The sequence below is a fragment of the Eretmochelys imbricata genome, chromosome 9 (assembly GCF_965152235.1).
Source record: "Eretmochelys imbricata isolate rEreImb1 chromosome 9, rEreImb1.hap1, whole genome shotgun sequence".
Taxonomy (NCBI): Eukaryota; Metazoa; Chordata; order Testudines; family Cheloniidae; genus Eretmochelys; species Eretmochelys imbricata.
Genome location: NC_135580.1, coordinates 69,854,216 through 69,873,901, shown reverse-complemented (window position 1 = coordinate 69,873,901; position 19,686 = coordinate 69,854,216). Strand labels below are relative to the sequence as shown.

The following is a 19,686-nucleotide window of genomic DNA, read 5'->3' as shown; positions in this document are numbered from 1 at the left end:
TTCCCCTCATATTTGTTGTATGAACATATTGTACACAGTACGATTATTTAAGAAATATGACTGTAAAGTTTTTTATGTATTGTAGTATAACTATTTCTGTCCACCTGATTCCTCTCCTTTGTTCTTTGCCCCAAGCTGGGTAAAATAAGGATCCCAGTGCATTCATCCCTTGTTCATGCAAGGATTTAATTCATCATCAGAACTCACAAAGAAAGAAAATGAACAGGAATTGAGGAGAATAAGTATCTAGTGTACCAAAAAGTGCAGCTTCAGTGTTGGCAAACAGGAAGCAGGGCATCAGAATCTTTATGGGAATGCAGCAACACATGCACGAGTAGAAACTTGGCAATGATTTTCTCAAGAAGCACCAATATTCTCAGTGCAATCACCACCTTGTTTGCAAAGTTCATCCATGTCAAATGTACATTTTTGTTTCCTCTGATAGCATCTAACCTTTACAGGAAATGTCAGTCACCCTGCTTTCCGACGGTAATCAGTATTGAGTTCAATCAATGAGGCATTGGTCAATTTAGTCAATTTCTCTGGCACCACATCATTACAAGATAAAGTTCATGGTGTGTTGTAAGAGAGGTCAGTATTAGTGGCTGTTGAGTCTTATCCATATATTGCTAATTTGCAGTTTACAGCAGAAACATTTGGGAGAAAACAAAATAGATGCAATGGAGAATCCCTTTTCAGGAAGCTCTTTGGCAAATGTACATTTTAATTTTTAACATCAAAGTCTAAATGGGTATTGTTCACTTTAGGTATTTCAAATTGCTCTCACCATGCCTTCAAGACAGCTTTTTGCATTCACCAAGGCCAAACAGTGATAACTCAGCAACAGCACTTTCTCCCCTATAGTTGAGGGGAGGGTAGCAAACAAAATCTGGTGAAAATCTGGTGTGGGGCATAGATGGAGAACAGCAATTCCATTGCATGCTTCTCCTTCCACTAACCTTTGGAAAACCGTCGACATGTGAGCACACAGTTGAAACTGCATAGATTAGAGAAGACCTCTAAGGAGTACGTTTCTTTAAAGTTAAAGAGCAGCCATTGTAAAAGAGATGCTTCCTAATTATTATTCTAATTATTTAGCGTGTGGCAGCTCACAAAATGTACAAGGGGCTTTCCAAATCAGAGGAGGACAGTCACAGTTCTGAAGAGGTACAATATATATTAACACAGTCAAGTCATTTTCAATATGGGAAATCCTCCCAGGAGCTATTGCTGCTTCAAAAACATGCTTTCACCTCCTGCGTTTTCTCTGCCCTTTGAGGGATAGTGTGTAGGATGAGAGCAAGAGCCAATGGCCATATGTTTCTGAAGGAGATGTGATGTCAGGGAAAATAAGAGCAGGGCACACTGTGATATGCTCCTCCAATATGTGAACATGAAGCTTAATTTTGGGCTCAGGGTCAGTGGTGACCGAAAGTTGTTACTGTCCAATAGCTGTATGGTGGCCTGTGTGTTACAAAGTCTTCCAGTTTGCAATGGAGAGATGTCTATCCCTTATTTCATAAATTACCACCCCAAATGGTACTAATGATACCTGCTTGGTTGTCTCCGTGGAGACTCCAAGGATTGAGTGAGCATGGTAATTGAGCAATCCTCTCACCAAGAGAACTGGGCTCTATCATGTAAGGGCTGAGGCACATTGTTTGACTGCTGTGGTAAAGCTTGCATTGATAATGTGAATAAATATAGGACTTCAGGCTTGAAGGCTGCCAATCCCACACCTCTCGCAAACAACAAACTCACATGAAAATTCAAAAGAAAGAAAGAAAGGAAAATGTAATGGACTTATTTTTCTTTCTGATAAGATGAAAGAGAGATATTTTTAATTGCAATTTTTTTAAAGCTGGATATAGAGCTTCAGTTATTATTAAGGTTTTTTTCTTTAGCTAATGCTAGATACACTTACAGAAAAGCATGTACTGTACCATTAAGTCCAGACTTTGGTCTGATGCCTTTGTTTTTTAATTGAAAACAAAAGTCAGACATATTATTTGTGGAACTCTCTTACTGTTTGTTTGTTATTATTATATGCTTTTATTGTAAGAAGAAAAACAAACAAACAAACAAAACTCCTATAACAATTAGAATGAACTCAGAAAAACTACAAAGGTAAGTAAGTACAATATAAACACATATTCACCATACCATACAATATGTTACATTTTTTCAGTGCTTTATGTTGTAAGAAAACTAAGAGAGGGAAAAATGCCTCAAGTGAAACAAGCCAAAAGAAAGGAGAAAAAGATGATACTCAGAACATAGCCTCATGGAAGCAGATAATTGTCATTAGACAGCAGTGATTTCAGTCCATAACTGACTGCCAGTTCTTTTTCACCAGGCCATTTGGTAGATCTCTTGACATACAGCACCATGCCATAGTTATCACTCAGCCAGTGTATTCTAAAAAATAAAGACAAAGGGGGAGATTTGTAAAATATTTAGGCTCTTGATTTCAATGGAAGATAGGTGCCTAATATCTTTAAAATTTGACCCTGACTGGGATCAAGTGTGTGGAGTTCTTCCTTTCTTTTGTATGTTTATTCCTTCAAGAACTGCCATGTCACTGAGGCTCAGAGTTTTAAAGGTATCTTTAAAAGAGGGTTAGGTATTTAGGGAGCCTAATTCCCATCAATCGTCAGTGAGATTTTGGCTCTTAAGTGTCTAAATGCCTTTTCAAAATGAGATTTGGGTGCCTAAATCAGTTAGGCACTGCAATGCTGAGCACAGCAACACCTAGATACTTATAAACACCTGAACCTTAATCCACCCCACTGATTACCTTTTCTTGGAGGTGTAGATGATTTTCAGTATGCTGTGGTACCAGTTGTTTTGCTACCAATAAGGCTCTCAGCAGCCAATATTTCTCTGCATCAGTAAGTGGGAGACTTGGATTGATAACTGGAATAAAAGAGAAGTACCAAATATTAATTTAATCCTTAAGTGAACCTTTCAGTTAAAACTTATCAATTTTGGTCTGCTGCATGTATGTGGGAGGGAAACATTGAATCCTCCATATCTCCAGCACTTCTCTGTATCTTTATCCTGAAATTTTCAAATCTGTAAAATTGATCAAAAATCTTACATTAATGCCCACTTTGGGCATACAAGTTGCAATCAAATGAGTGTAAAAGAGGAATCTCATCATGAATTAGATGGAGACAGAGCCATTGAGGCTTTTTTTAAAAAATATCCAATTGTGTTCCACTTGTATCTCTACATCCCAAGTCCATTTATTAGGAAGTGCCACCATCCACGATAGTATGCCCTTCCTTGGAAGTCATTTTTTTGCTGTAACTCCTCGTGTATATTGGAAGTATTATGCTGATTTAAATGTGATATAGCTGGGCTGCCATAAATATTCCATTTCTTCCACATCACCTTACAGACCCTCCCTGGGTTACGCAAGACCCGACTTACCCAAATTTGCACTTACGGAAAAAGTTCCATAAGCTAGAAATAGGAGCTTTTTTGTTTGTTTTGTTTTGTTTTGTTTTTTGTTTTTTTGCGTAATGTTCGGGTATACGTTTCCGACTTATGCAAAATTTGAGTTATGCAAGGCTTTCCGGAATGGAATGATTGCGTAAGTTGGAGAGCGTCTGTACTTTTTTAGTTCTTACCACAGAAATTCAGGGATTTATTAGTCTGCTGTCCTTCAGTCCACTTTGATTTTATTTATGTAATCAATGACTAAAGCTTGCTAATTGCTTTACAAAACAAATTGTTATTTATAATCCAATTTAACATGCAATAAAGCATACCAGCATGAAACAGGAAAGCAAAAAATGAATATGGAAGGTACAATAATGAAGCAATTTCATTCTTATTTTTTATGTTGTGCAGAAAATGTAGCCGTAGCTTAACAACAAAGGACATGAAACACAGGTGGTAGAAGGGGATTTCTATCTAGATCTTCCCTTAAAGTTGACTGCATTGCAGTAGTCCTGTTGTGCTAATTGGGCCTACATATTTACAGTAAGCAGTAATAACAAATGTTGATGGAAAGTAGGCCGAGTTTCTTTCAATCATGAAAGTTATAAACAGGTGCAAGAGAAACAGACAAGACTAAATTAGTCCAAACAAAAAGAGGCCACGTTGATATGATTCAAGGACTATACTACAGTCATGGTTGGTAAAAACAGAAGATATGGGACCAGAATTGCTGTGTTGGATATTAGCCCTAATTGGTGGGTAAAATAATGAGGGGATGAACTATTCCCATCACTCCCTTTTTGGGTCCTTAAAGAAAGAGATGCTGGGAAGGAAAGAGGGAAGAAAAAAATGGAGGTTATTGAAGGAAGTTTCACCATGATGGCTGCCTTCCTCACCATCTCCTGGGATCCAAGGCCTTAGTTATTCTAAACCTGAGACCGGACCAGGCCAGAGAGAGGAACCTAGATTACATCACCTCCTATACCGGCTCCTTCTGAATCCCAAACATTACCAGGGATGAAATGGGATCAGACTTTAACAGCAACAACAACTCCAGCCCGTATCAGTTAACAGTTTTTTCTTTTCCCCCCAAAAGCCCAGTTTTGGACATTAACAACAACAACAACAAGAGATCCAGCCTATCTCAATTCACTTCTCTTTTACCCAAAAGGATAATTATCTTTGATCCATTTATGAGACTGTTAAGGGTTTTTCCCTTTTAAAACTCTCTCCAGCTAAAGGGAAAGGGAACAAGAAATGTTATTAAAATGAAAACCTAATTTAATACTTTACATTTCAAAATGTTTTAACTGTTTTTCCGTCTTTTCTTTAACTGTAATAAAAGGTTGAAAAGGTGTTAATGGTGTGTTTGCCAGAGTCCTAAACAGGCTGTGATCTCTAGATACCAAATTCTGGATCTTGTTTAACACTGTTTCATGATTGACGATGACTGGATTATGTTAATGACTTTGAGCCCCTATATTCCATCTACATTAATAAAACAGTCCCCATCTGAACTTGCTTCCAACAGAATAAAAATTGTTCTACTGCCACTGTTAATTGTGAACAAAAAGTCAAATAATATTAAGGTTCAGACTTTAAACAATTAAAGTAGAGAAGTTCAGAGTCAAGAGTCCTAATATACTCTCTAGCTCACCCAGTTGAGTACTGCTGCTGTCTCAAGGTACTGATTATCAAAGGAGCCGAGCACTCACATCTCCAATGGAAATCAATGGTAGCAGCATTTCAAATTATGAGCTTCAACCTGCACAGTGCCATGCAATTTCCATTTTCCAGGAGTTGCTATCAGTGTATGTACTTAGGATTTTCAAAAGTATTCAATCTAATTCTGTTCCCTTTATGGGAGCTGGGAGTCTTACTGAAACAGGAGTAGAGTAAGGCCAATGCCAAATGCTCTGGGAAACCCCACCCTGAGCCATGGTCTACACTACAGAGATAGGTCGAATTTAGCCACGTTTGGTTGATTTTATAATGAATGCGTCTACACAAGCAACCCCGTTCCGTAGACCTGAAGGGCTCTTAAAATCAACTTCTGTACTCCTCCCCAGTGAGGGGAGTAGCACTAAAATTGTCCTTGCTGGGTCGAATTTGGGGTAGTGCGGATGCAAATTGACGTTATTGGCCTCTGGGAACTATCCCAGAGTGCTCCAATGTGACCACTCTGGACAGCACTTTCAACTCCGATGCACTAGCCAGGTACACAGCAAAAGCCTTGGGAACTTTTGAATTTCATTTCCTGTTTGGTCAGCATGGTGAGCTCAGCAAGGGTGAACATGCAGTCCCCCCAGAATTGCAAATGAGCTCCAGCATGGAACGAAGGGAAGACACTGGATCTGATTGCTGTATGGGGAGAAGAATCTGTGTAGGCACAACTCCAATCAAAAAGAAGAAATGCTTATATATCTGCCAAAATCGCACAGGGCATGATGGACAGAGGCTACAACAGGGACACACAGCAGTGCCGCGTGAAAGTCAAGGAGCTCAGGCAAGCCTACCAAAAGACAAAGGAGGCAAACAGTCACTTTGGGTCAGAGCCCCATACATGCTGCTTCTATGATCAGCTGCATGGCATTCTAGGGGGGTACCCTACCACTACCCCACCACTGTCCATGGACACCTGCAAGGGGGGAGTCTCACGCAACACGGAAGAGGATTTTGTGGATGAGGAAGAGGAGGAGGAGGAGAATGCACAGCAGGCAAGCAGTGAATCCGTTCTCCCCAGCAGCCAGGACCTTTTCATCACCCTGGAGCCAATACCCTCCCAAGACGGGATCCCCAACCCTAAAGGCAGAGACGGCACCTCTGGTGAGTGCACATTTGTAACTACAGTACAAGGTTGAAAAGCAATAGTGTTTAATGTTTGATTTGCCCTGAAGACTTGGGATGCATTCGTGGCCAGTACAGTTACTGGAAAAGTCTGTTAACATATCTGGGAATGGAGAGGGAATCCTCCAGGGACATCTCCATGAAGCTCTCCTGGAGGTACTCTGAAAGCCTTTGCAGAAGGTTTCTGGCGAGGGCTGCCTTATTTTGTCCTCCACGGTAGGATACTTTACCATGCCAAGCCAGTAGCAAGTAGTCTGGAATCATTGCAGCACAAAGCATGGCAGCGAATGGTCCTGGGTTTTGGTCGTATTCAAGCAACATTCAGTCTATATATTTCTGTGTTAGCCTCAGGAGAGTGATATCAGTCATGGTCACCTGGTTGAAATAGGGGGATTTTTGTAAGGGAACAGTAAAAGGATCCCCTTCATGCTGGGCTGTCTGTGTTTGGCTAAAAGAGATCATCCCTGAGGATAGCCACTCGGTGGGGGGAGGGGTGAAGGGACCATCCCAAATAGCCACGCGGAGGAGTTGGGGGAGGTGTGCGCTGCACATCCACCTGAAAACTGCAGCCCCTCCTTTTAAATGGCAAACCCAACCGGCATTGCTTGCTATGGGAAAGGAGGGCACTGCAGTTGAAAACATTCCCACATGTTATGAAGGCATTAGAAGCCAAACCCGCGTACCCTTTGGCTTACCATGGCTGCCTGGAAACCGAATTCTGTTGCCCAGCCGTGTGTGATGTGCCACTATACTGACAGGCGCTCAATATAAAAGGCAAAATGCGACCTTGCACCTAAAGTACATGTGCTGTCCGCTGTGAATTGCTTGATTCACTGTGAAAGAGTCTCCCTTTTGTTCTCAGAAATGTATTATCTTAAATTTAACTCTCCCTTTTTATCCCCCTGCAGGTGCAAATGTTTCTATGCTCCAGCTCTCAACTCCGTCCCAAAATTAAAATCAACAAAGGGGGTGGGTTTGCATCAAGGAGAAACACACACAACTGTCACTCCGTAGCCTGGCCAGTCATGAAACTGGTTTTCAAAGCCTCTCTGATGCGCAGTGCGCCTACCTGTACTCTTCTAATCGCCCTGGTGTCTGGCTGTTTAAAATTGGCAGCCAAGTGATTTGCCTCAACCTTCCCCTTACTCTTACAGATATTATGGAGCACACAGCAAGCAGTAATAACAATGGGAATATTGGTTGCGCTGAGGTCTAACCTAGTCAGCAAACAGTGCCAGCGAGCTTTTAAACATCCAAAGGCACATTCTATCACCATTCTGCATTTGCTCAGCCTATAGTTGAACTGCTCCTTACTACTGTCCAGGCTGCCTGTATACAGCTTCATGAGCCATGGGAGCAAGGGGTAGGCTTGGTCTCCAAGGATAACTATTGGCATTTCAACATCCCCAACAATAATTTTCTGGTCTGGGAAGTAAGTTTCTTCTTGCAGCTGCTCAAACAGCCCGGAGTTCCTAAAGATGCGAGCTTCATGCACCTTTCCCGGCCATCCTATGTTGATGTCGGTGAAACGTCCCTTGTGATCCACCAGTGCTTGCAGCACCATTGAGAAGTACCCCTTGTGGTTTATGTACTGGTTGGCAAGGTGGTCCGGTGCGAAGATAGGGATATGCCTTCCGTCTATCGCCCCACCCCAGTTAGGGAAACCCATTGCAGCAAAGCCATCCGCTATGACCTGCACATTTCCCAGGGTCACTACCCTTGATAGCAGAATGTCAGTCATTGCACTGGCTACTTGAATCACAGCAGTCTCCACAGTAGATTTGCCCACTCCAAATTGATTCCCGACTGACCGGTAGCAATCAGGCATTGAAAGCTTCCACAGGGCTATCACCACTTGCTTCTCAACTGTCAGGGCAGCTCTCATCTTGGTATTCCTGCACTTCAGGGTGGGGGAAAGCAACTCACAGAGTTCCAGGAAAGTGGCCTTACGCGTGCAAAAGTTTCACAGTCACTGGGAATCATCCCATACCTGCAAGATTATGCGGTCCCACCAGTCTGTGCTTGTTTGCCGGGCCCAGAATCTACGTTCCACTGTATCAACCAGCCCCACGGCTGCAATGATGTCCCAATTGCCACATCCCATGCTTTCAGGAATGTCTGTGTCCATGTCCTCATCACAATCGTCCTCATGCTGGTGTCTCTTAGCCAGGTTCTGCACATACTGCAGTATAATGCCCGAGGTGTTTACAATGCTCGCAACAGCAGCGGTGAGACGAGCGGGCTCCATGCTTGCCGTCCTATGGCATCTGCATGGGTAACCCAGGAAAAAAGGCACAAAATGATTGTCTGCAGTTGCTTTCTCGGAGGGAGGGAGGGGAGACTGACAAAATGTACCCAAAACCACCCGCGAGAATGTTTTTGCCCCATCAGGCATTGGGAGCTGAAGTCAGAATTCCAATGGGCAGCGGAGATTGCGGGAACTGTGGGATAGCTTCCCATAGTGCACCACTCTGTGAGTCGATGCTAGCCATGGTAGTGAAGACACACTCCGCCGACTTAATGCGCTTAGGGGTGACATACACAATCGACTATCTAAAAATTGACTTCTATAAAATTGACCTAATTTCGTAGCGTAGACATACCCTTAATGTTTGCTGCTGTCTTTAAGAAAGTAGTCAGTGTGGAGTGAGGATGTTAACTGTGAATATAGAATCATAGAAGGTTAGGGTTGGAAGGGACCTCAGGAGGTCATCTAGTCCAACCCCCTGCTCAAAGCAGGACCAATCCCCAGTTTTTGCCCCAGACCCCTAAATGGTCCCCTCAAGGATTGAACTCACAACCCTGGGTTTAGCAGGCCAATGCTCAAACCACTGACACTGATCATGTTTTATCAGTCACGCTGCTTTCAGTGTGAGATCAGGTCTACATTAAAAAGCTAGGCCGACCCTGCTGTGTTGCTCAGGGGTATGAAGAATCCACACTCCTGAGTATGTAGTTAAGTTGACCTAACCCTCAGTGGAAAAGCGCTAGGTTGATGGAAATATTCTTCTGTCAGCCTAGCTACTGCCTCTCTGGAACTACAGAGATGGGAGAACCCCTCCTGTTGCTATATTGAGTGTCTACATCCATAGTAATATCACTTCAGGCTCAAGGAACTTAATAGTTCAGCATTCTAGATACTTTCAAGTTCTACCTATTGGGACATATCCTAAACTGGTGTAAATTAATGGAACTACATCAATATACTCTAATGTGGCCTAATGTGACATTATTTCAGAGCAGGCAACTATATATATGTCTTGACAAAGCAGTCTTAAGCTAAAAGAATTGTAGCTAAATATTGAAAGATGAAAGTCTTTGCTTTCAATTTTTTTATTCATGAAACAAATCATATATTTTTTATCATTTTAGAGTCTATTGTAAGCATTTTAAATAATTTTGAGATCTTAAAAGTAAAAAGAAAACCACAAAGTGTAAACTTTGATGCCTTAAAGTCAAGGTTACTACTGGTTAATTCAATGCTAATTACATGAATTTATATTAAGGCATTTCTCTTGCTGACAGGCTTAAATGCCGTTATAATTAGGTGTAAGACAGGACTGGCTGTTAGAAATTAAGGTTAAATAGGACCTCCCTGGCTGGATAGGACTGGGTCAATTATTAGGTTAAAGAGAGCCCATCATGTCACTTTGGAGAGGGAGGGAGGGGATTATCAACATAGAAGTTATATTTTGATTGCTATTTCTATAACCTTAGAAGCATTACTGGGAGTCCTGAGTGCAAAATGAAGGGAGAGCATATTCCAGTGTTCCACTTTACCATTGACAGATGCCTTTTGTTTAAAGTACTGCAGACACTGATTATTCATATGGGGCTAAATTCTGCTGCCACTATAGAAAGAAAGCAGAATCTATTATACATTTACACTGATACACAGTGGTGAGGTGTTGGCTTAAATTTCAATAAAGGAATACAAAATCTAAACTGAAAGTGTGGTACAAAGAAGCAAAAAGAAAAGAAAAGAAAAAAAAAAGAAAAAGAAAGAAAAACTGCTCAGGAGGGGCTTTATCTGGTCCCCTAATATATATCTGGGAAGATATAACAGCAAGATCTAGATACCCTGGTGATTGGTGGTTTAGAAAGATAGGGATAGAATGTTTGATCCATTGCAGCATTTCTGTGCTGCCCAGGCAGCATAAAGGGGCTGTATAGATAGTAAAACCAGCCCCTGCCCCCCCGCAAAAAAAAAAAGAAAAAGAAAACAAAACAAACCCTGACAGAGATTGCACAAAGCTGTCAGAAAGGCTGTACACTCAGGTGCTTGTCTGACTGGTTGTTGCTCACATGTCTCAGGGGACAGAAAGGAATTTTCCCCCAAGTCAGATTGACAGTAACCTTTGGGGGTTCTCTCTTCTCTGCAGCATGAGGTGAGGGTCACTTGCCAGGATTGTCTGGGAATATCTTGCTTAAGCAATTCTCTGCCATTGTAGGGGCCTTGGGCACTGGTGCACTTAGGTCCCTGCTATTCACTTCCTGCGGCACATAATAATCTAATCTTCTGTGGGCTGTAATACTTCAGTCTGATTTCAGTTGCTGGGTTTATTGTGTGGGTGCTGGGTGATGTTGGTAGCCTGTGATAGGCAGGAGGTTAGACTAGGTGACCTGGTGGTCTCTTCTGGCCTTAAACTTTGTGACTTTTTGATAGTGTTTGGTACCTTTCTTCACTTCGCGATCCCCAGTGCAGTGGATGTGCTGGAGACATATTGGAGGCATATAGGGGGTTACGTACATGTTACATATAGATACATATAGGGGAAGCTTGCACTTTCACTACTCATGTTGTACAGCACCATTCCTGTGGATAAAATGATAGATCAAGTTCAATCTCAAAGGCTATCTGATCAGTATTTTTCCACACAAAATTCACTCAATAAAAGGTGTTTTTGTGTTATGACTGATATTCTGAACACAATCGAAGCTTATGAAATACTTAGATGAATTAGTAACAAAAAAACCCACAGTGCTAGTTTTTCACAGCTTAATCTAGAGCTTTTAACGTCTTTTTCTAGCGTCAGCTAGAAGAAGTCGTCAGAGAGCAATGTAAGCTTACCCTCTGCTTATGGGTGGAGCATATTGCCATGATGGTATCATTAGCCCCTGAAGGACTCAGAACCTAGGCTCTAGGTCTGAATCTAGACTCCTGCATTCCAGAAGTTTGCTCTGCTCATGTTGATGGAAGGAAGAGTACTTTTAAGGTCAGGAACAAGTTCCACACTCAAAATTATTTGTTTGGCCAATGTAATGGAGATTTAACATGGGGAAGAGTAAAATAATTCTGAGAGAAATATATATTGTTGTATTGCACTTTATTTTGTAGAATTAAGAATTTGCCAAAGGTTGTGACCAGGCAATTAGGGACGAGTAAATTGGTAGTTGTCAGTAATATCTTGTAAATTGGTAATTGTCGGTAATATCTCTTTCAGATACCTTGATGTCTTATATTTCAAGGTTGCTAATAAAGTTTGGATGACCTCTTACTTTCATCACTATTGTTTCCAGTGCTATTTTGAATAAAAGTAGTAGGAAAGGATAGCCTTAACTTGAACTTGTCCTCATTAGTAGGAGATTATATTTTAACTGTTACAGTGATCAAGTGATTGGTTGTGCAATATTGAGATGTATTTGGAAAGGGTCTGGCAGAAACGTCTTTAATGTTAAAACTACTTGTGGTTACTGCTTAGGTGTATCGTATTCCTTCTTGGTTTAGTATTTGTGAGTTTGGCATGATGTATTGGCTAGATAACTTTTTCAATGTTTCCAAATGCATTTCCTCCCTCACTAAGCCAATCTGGTGAGAGTGCATTAGGGATGCTAGGAATTTACACCCTTTTCTAGATATATTTAGTCAAGAGGGGTTGCGAGCTTGTCACCTGAACATGATTATCTAATATTTGTCTTAGTTTGACTACATTTGAGGCAGAAGCCATGGATAAATAAATATCAATCTTTGTTTTCTTTATTCCTATATCAGAGACATTGAAAGATGGCTTACACATACAGAATAGTTATTACTGTTTACAGTTAGCCAGTTAATAGTTCATATTAAAGCCGCTATTATCCCTTTCTTTCAATTACTTATCACGCTAAAGAAAATACCCCCATCTTTAACTACTGTTGGGCTGTCAGCAAAAACGTATTTGATATATTGAAATAATCTTTTTATCAGTCTCTACCATCCCACACTGGAAGAATGGTTTCCATATTGTCAAAGTGAACCTAACAAACCAACATTAGAGAACTCACAACATTAGAGAACTCACAATTTACGCAATAGTCCCCCAAAATGAAATAGACATATTGGTTCCAAGATTCATATCTTACTTTTACAGTATATAAAAGTATGGGATGGGAGAGTGATGGAACCCCACAAAAACATGCTAAGTGATTGCTGTTGTATCACAGTGGAGGTTGGACTCGTTAACTACACTCAGAATATAAGGAGAGTGAGAACAGGGAGCTGAGACAGAGAGGTCTCTGCCAAGGAACTCTAGGAATAAACAAGTTCAGGAAGAGTGCATAATCTGAGGTTTCCAAGTTTGTTGGTGTTATTTGTGTTACCCGTGAAGCCAAACTCCAGAAGAGAGAGTGAGTTTGGATTAAACAGAGTACTTATAGCTTCAGAATATAGAATGGGAATTCCGATCTGCCATTCAACTGTGTATAGGATGCTTTCTCAATCAAAATGCAAAACTCACCCTTGAAAGACAAAGTTGTGAGCTTTGATAATAAACTTAGTTTTATTAGCAGTTACTACAGTTATCTTAATAATTATCTGAATAATACAAGATTGCCCCTATCTGGAGAAAAAATGGCATGAAAAATGTTGCCTAACTTCCTCGTATGGGCAGGGCTAGGATTTGGCATGTCTTACTAACAACCTTATCAAACTCCCTCCCTCTTAAATAGATACTGCAGTACTCTGTGAAATAAATAGACTCTGCAAAATGTTAGTGGCATCAATACTGTCTGACAGCTCTATCACATTCACTCTGGCCTTGTGACCAAATTATTCTCTCTTCTGCTCACAAATCTGTAAACTTTCTTCCCTGGCTTTGAACTGTTATATAGCACTTTTAACCAAACTGTGCATCTAAGGCATAGATAGAGACAACCCTATTGCTGTTTGCCTTAGAATATTACTCCTAATAGTGAATAACCTATTTTTAAAAAAAAATCTCTGACCTGGTTTGGATCAGGAAAGGCCAATTTAAAGGTCTGCAAATCTCATCCTGCTGTTTGTCAAAGGCTCTAACAGACAGTGAGCAACTTTAAGCTCCAGAGTGTGAGGCCAACTATGGAGAATACTGGCCACTCAATACATTGTAATCTTAGAGGTTAAAACAAAAGCCCTGTCTTCTCTGCTAAGCAAAGGTATGTTTTTGCCTCAGGGTAACTAACTTACATGAGATAAACAGGTAAAAATAGTAGAGACAAAACACTTTAGATATAAATGAGGTCAGTTACTGGTGGGAATATAGTCTTGACCTTACTGTCAGTGGGAGTTAGGCACCTAAATACCTTTGAGGATCTGGGCCTAAGGGCTTTGTCTGGCTGCATAAATCAGTACGAGATTCCAGCACGGAAACATGAATTACCATAACTTTTTAAGCTTATCCATAATAATTTAGTAACAAAACATTTACTCAACCACTAGAGCAATAGAGGTTAATTCTAAGTCTTTGGTTCAGCCATCTAACGGGATTAAACATACAATGATCTTCCTGACAGGAAGATTCCCATGTTCTTGGTGAGAACATTGCATGCACTATTTTTTTCCTTATGTCAAATTAAAACAGAGAGCTGCAAGTAGTATCTAACTTCTTTTTGAATAGCCCTTAGTTTATTTAGGTAGTTGAGAATTTTTTTGTTAATCATAATGCAAATGGAGCTTCCTAAAAAGTTTCTCATTAATATATCTGCCACATAGTTCTAAAAATACTCATAACCCTAACTCAAATTTATGCACTTATACCCTACACTGCCTCACTTCAACTTCTTTAAAAACCGTAATTAAAACTAAAATCAATTACCGTCTTAACAATTCTGAAAAGTGAAGACTAAAATCTACCTGTGAGACCATTGTGTATAATACAAAAGCAACATGTGTTTTTTAAAATATGGACATTGATTTAAGATCTAGCTACTGTAATGCTCCAGATTGTCCTTTCTTCTCCTTCACCATTGTTTTGAAACAAACCAAGGAGATCCCATTCCAGGCTTTGTAAAAGACCAGTGTTGGCTTTCATCGTGTATCATGTATACAGTCACCAGTTCATCCAGGGATTCTTTTCACACCCACCCAACCCAAAAAGCTATAATGCTCTCAAGAGCCCAATCTTGACTATTTTGTCATCTGATTCTCTTCTCATCTCCCAGTTAGAATTGTGCTTCTCTCTTGATATTATACTGCTGGGTACATTAAAACTAAGTAGGCAAACAGATGTCTGCACAACCTTCAAGTGGATATTGGAGTGAAGGGCAACTAAGGCCATGGACAGGTGAAAGGGGGTTGCTATAGAATGCTCTGTTGAAACCAGGAAGGAAGTGGCTGGCTGCTCATTGGGTACAAATGCTTGTGGGGAATGGGATCTGCTCACAGACTGAGAAGGGGCAGTATGTGTTTTAACTTGACATGAGACCTTGGAAAACCAAGGCAGGCCTTGCACAAAACACAGTTTCATGTTGGTTTAGAACTTGACGTGTCCTAATCCTAAGTAGTGCTCCAACTCAGCTGGCTGTGTTAAATACATCTTACCAAATAAATTAGATTAATAAATTAATAAATTAGCATTAATATTGAGTATCGGAATATTCATTCCACCCTAACCGCAATCTGGAGCAAAATGATTGCCAGATCAAAGCAAAATCTGGGCTAAACAATCTTTTTTGGGGCAATTCCTTTTCTCTTTACTCACACAGATATTCCCATTGATAATTATGGGACAGTCGGTGTAACTGAGGTGAGCAGAATTTGGCCTTTTGACTCAAAAATACAAAATAACTCTCAATTATTCGTTCATAAATAGCCATCATTCACACTCCTTACATTCTTTGCTATAGAGCATGTCACCTTTTCAAAATCAAGATGAATCTGAAGAGTTCCAATTTAGCTGAGAGAGATTCTCTCAATTCTGGTTTTATCTATTGGTTTATAAAATACAGATGATGGATAGATACTAAACATGTATTAATAATAGGTATACTGTGGCAGCTGGCTAGATGTATCTTTACCTTTGTTTTCCTTTGTGAAGCACACCCACTGCTCTGCTGCTTTCATATATAATGACAGTATAAAATTCAGTTTGCAGCTTCCTAACCAAGGAGGACCTCAGCCATGCATAAAATTAGCAGTCTGCATTAAAAATAAAAATAAAAAAATCAAACCCACTGTAGCCCATTCTGCACGCACACTCATGGAAGCTAGAAATTGCACAGAAAAATCAATATATTGTCCTACCACTGTGACATCAGATATAATACATGAATTTATTGAGTACACTCCCTGAATTTTAAGCATAGTAAATGTGTATTGTTTATTGTTTTTTAAAACCAGGGTGACTTAAAAGTGATCAATTCATATTTAGGTAAATCTCCAGCAACTCTTCTTCACCCGCCCTCCTCCAGAACAAAACAATAAAGATGTAGGTGTGTCTAGGTCTCTGTTTCTGATTTCAGTATTTGCATTGATTGTTGACAAACTTTTTGAAGTGTACACTTCTTTTGGAGGCCTCAGTTTTTATGTGCTCACCGAGGCCCTGGTTCTCAGGTGTACAAAGCATTCCCCTTTCCATGTAAAGACAATGGGAGTGGCACACGCTCAGTATCCCTGAAAATCAAACCCTCCATAGGTGCTGGAACTAGGTGTACTGGGGGTGCTGCCACAGCCCCTGGCTTGAAGTGATTACCATCATATCCAGGGTTTACAGTTTGGTTCACAGGCTCTCAGCCCCCCCTCTATACAAATTATTCCAGCACCCCTGAAACCCTCTGTAAATTATAGTAGAACTTTGGGATTCTAAACTTGGCTCAGATACTAGATTCTTTTGTAGCCTTTGGCAAGTTACTTTCCTTCTCCACTTCTGTTTCTCCCTCTGCAAAATGGAGAAAATGCGTGTGATTGTTGGCTAAATTTGAGGAGCACACAGCATGACACAGGCGGTATGGGTGGAATGAAGTAAATCTCTGTGCTGATTTGATCCTTCAGCATAAAATAATGCAGCGCTCCACAGAGCAATTACAGCAGTGGGAATCACCAAAGAAGGGGGGGAGCCTTGGCCACACTACCTTTCCCCCTTCACCACCCATGCCAGCTGCAGGGAATCTGAATGCCTTAGGAGCTGTGATGAGCAATTTGTCTCCAGCAAAGGATCCACCTAAACTGGAGTCCTCCTCTTTTAACTGATTGTATCAGCTTTTTAGAGAGGCTTTGTAGAGTCAATGTGATGCAAAGTGGCCATAGTGTAGTCCAGGATTGGGACAGTAATCCTCACCTAACTGCTTGTGGTGTTGTGAAGCTCAGTTAATTTCCATATGGCACTTTAAAGACGAAAAGCATTATCAGAGTGCTAAGGTTATGATTTTATTTCTTAATTGCTGTTCAGAAAGATATTGTTGATCATATATTTATTTCCACAGAAGTCATGTGTAGCACTTCCTATTTTACAAGGTCAAAATACTGGCATGCATAATCACATATATAAAAATTGGGATGATGTTTAGAAAAATAATCACCTAATGTCAACTCAGTAACACTGATGAGCTAAAGTAATCAATTTTACATTGAAGTCTGTATCCCAGGAAGTCTGTCTGGTTAGTGGATAAAAATAATTAAATAAAATAGAACAAATATCTTAGCACCATTCAACACCAGCTTTAAAAATAACCTCAGGGGTTTCTAATAATCTTATGAAAGAGAGAGAACAACGGCTGGCTTGATTCTGGTACCTGTCAGTTTGGTCCATTTAACTAAGATTTGATGGAATATTCCTTCAGGCAGAAGACCTGACTACAAATGTCATCCCTGAATCAAAGTTGCCTTTTCAATATCTTCTTAGTTTGGTGCTAACTTAAATATTAGTTTTACTTTAGATTTTGTGTTGCCTAATTGTCTGAACTCTGTGAAGTGCATTTTCCCTGCCTGAGTATTTAGTCATATTTCTGTGTAAGCACACCATCTTAAAAAAAAAAAAAAGGTGTGTGTGGCGGGGTGGAGGAGCACAAAGGGAAGCCTTTTGTAACCATAACATTTATAAATCAGTATGCTCAAAAGAAGCGGACTGTGTTTGCAAATTTGAAATTTCTCTATCTGATTTTCTGTGCTGAAGCTATTTCCACTGCCTAGCCCAGGAATCTTGCTCAATTATGATAAAAAAGAAAAATTGGCTGGCACAGTTTGTCCCAACATGCCAAGAATGAGAATTCCCTGAGTAGATCATCTTCATTACAGAAAATGTGGATGGATTGCTGTTTGGTTCCAAGTTAGAGTTGTGGCAAATGCATATTGCAGTGTTCTAATTTAAACTAGAGACATAAAAAAAGAGATGCAAACTACTTGGCCATCTATAAGAATTCTAGAGAAAAGATTAAATACATAATGAAGATTTTGTGTATGTAAATAGAAAGCATTTTTCAATCCAGTCTATAGCATACTATACTGCTTTCTAAAGAATTCATGTTTCCACTATTACTCGCATCTGTTTGCTCTGACTGTAACGTGACCTTGTTGCAGCATGTTTTAAAACAAAGAGCTAGACCGGCAATGGATGTAAATTGGAATAACTGCTTTTATCTCAGTGCAAATACTTTGCTGTACATCAGCGTGGGGGGGGGAGGGGCGGGAGAGGGAATCTGGCCCACACTTTTAAAATTAAGGATATAATTTTATATATTTTTCCTAAAGTGTTACAACAAGTTTCTTAAATATATAAATGTCTTAGTACACAATCTTTTAAAAACCTTTTTTAAATATGAAGAAGGGAAATACTAGATCTTCTTAACATTTTCCCAGTCACTGTTTGTAATAATCATTGTGGCTTACTCTCAGCACCTCTTCCTCAGGCAAAAGTCCCACTGAAGAATAACTTCAGTGCTACTTCTGAATAAGGAGTGCTGAACAGGGGCCATTATGATTAGATAAGTACTCTGAAAAAGATTTAGGAATGATAAATTGCACAGGTGCAGTGTTTAGCTTGTACTTTACCTTGTATGTCAAGAATGCCAATGAGTTTCTGGGTCTCCTGAAAAAGTATTCATAATGCCAAGTATATCTTCTTAGGACTTTTCTTGAAGACAGTTTCTTTTCTAATTCCAACTGTCATTCTCTAAAAATAAAAAACTAATTCTTAAAACGAAATGAAAAAGTTCTTTAACGCAAAGCTTTTCTGTCAGTGCAATGCAAAGGGAGGAAGTCTTCTGAGAATTCACAGGAAATACAGTGGATAAAAGATTAAAAAGCTAGCAACCTTACAAACAAGTAAAAGGTCAAAAAAGGACAGACACTGAATAATTTAGGGTGCCCTCTTGCCTCCTTTGATTGGTTTTGTGGTATGTGTCATCTGTGGAGCCCAACTAGTGCGAAAAGGATAGAATGATGGCCTCCTGAGCCATAGTATAAAATCAGAATACAAACAACTAAATGCAGACAAAAAGAAAAGGAGGACGTGTGGCACTGTAGCTCACGAAAGCTTCTGCTCAAATAAATTGGTTAGTCTCTAAGGTGCCACAAGTACTCCTTTTCTTTTTAGTCTCTAAGGTGCCACAAGTCCTCCTTTTCTTTTTGCAGATACAGACTAACAGGGCTGCGTCTCTGAAACCTGTCATTATGCAAATATAGATTATGTAAATCTATTATGTAAATCTATTTCAATGGCAGCAAATGAGAGTGCTCAGTGCTTCTACCCATCACAAAGTATTCTAACCACACTTTTCAAGGCATTAGACAGGAAGAAGGAAAAAGAAATGTGACTCAGCAGGCTGGCTGGTTGTCATTTTAAACTTGTATTCCTATGCTGGAATGCATAGTTGGGTTCCTAATCTTAAATCAGACACTGTTCTAATACTTTGATTTTACTAAATGTGCATGATAATTGGTTTCCTCTATGGAGAATGAAGTGGAGGACATTACATAGCAGTTGGGAGCATAACTTAGCCCTAGGCAGCCACTGGATAAGTAGTTAGCAGTGACAATGATTCACCCTAGGGAATCCTGTACAGGGTGTCACCTGATGGCTGCAGCACAAAGGAGCCACACAAGGAGGCTGATAGGAAATAAAAGGCATACAATTAGGAAATACAAAGGAAAAAATTACTTTGAAACCTGGTAGGGGTCCACCACTGGTGACTGCTCAGAGGCAGATGAAAAATACCTAAGTC

The 19,686-nt window shown here is 40.1% G+C and overlaps 1 protein-coding gene across 1 annotated transcript in view; it reads left to right on the top strand.

The window, feature by feature from the left end:
* PCDH11X (protocadherin 11 X-linked) overlaps nt 1–19,686 on the top strand; it is a 667,082-nt gene that overhangs the window by 99,527 nt on the left and 547,869 nt on the right. The gene's annotated exons all lie outside the window — the stretch shown is intronic.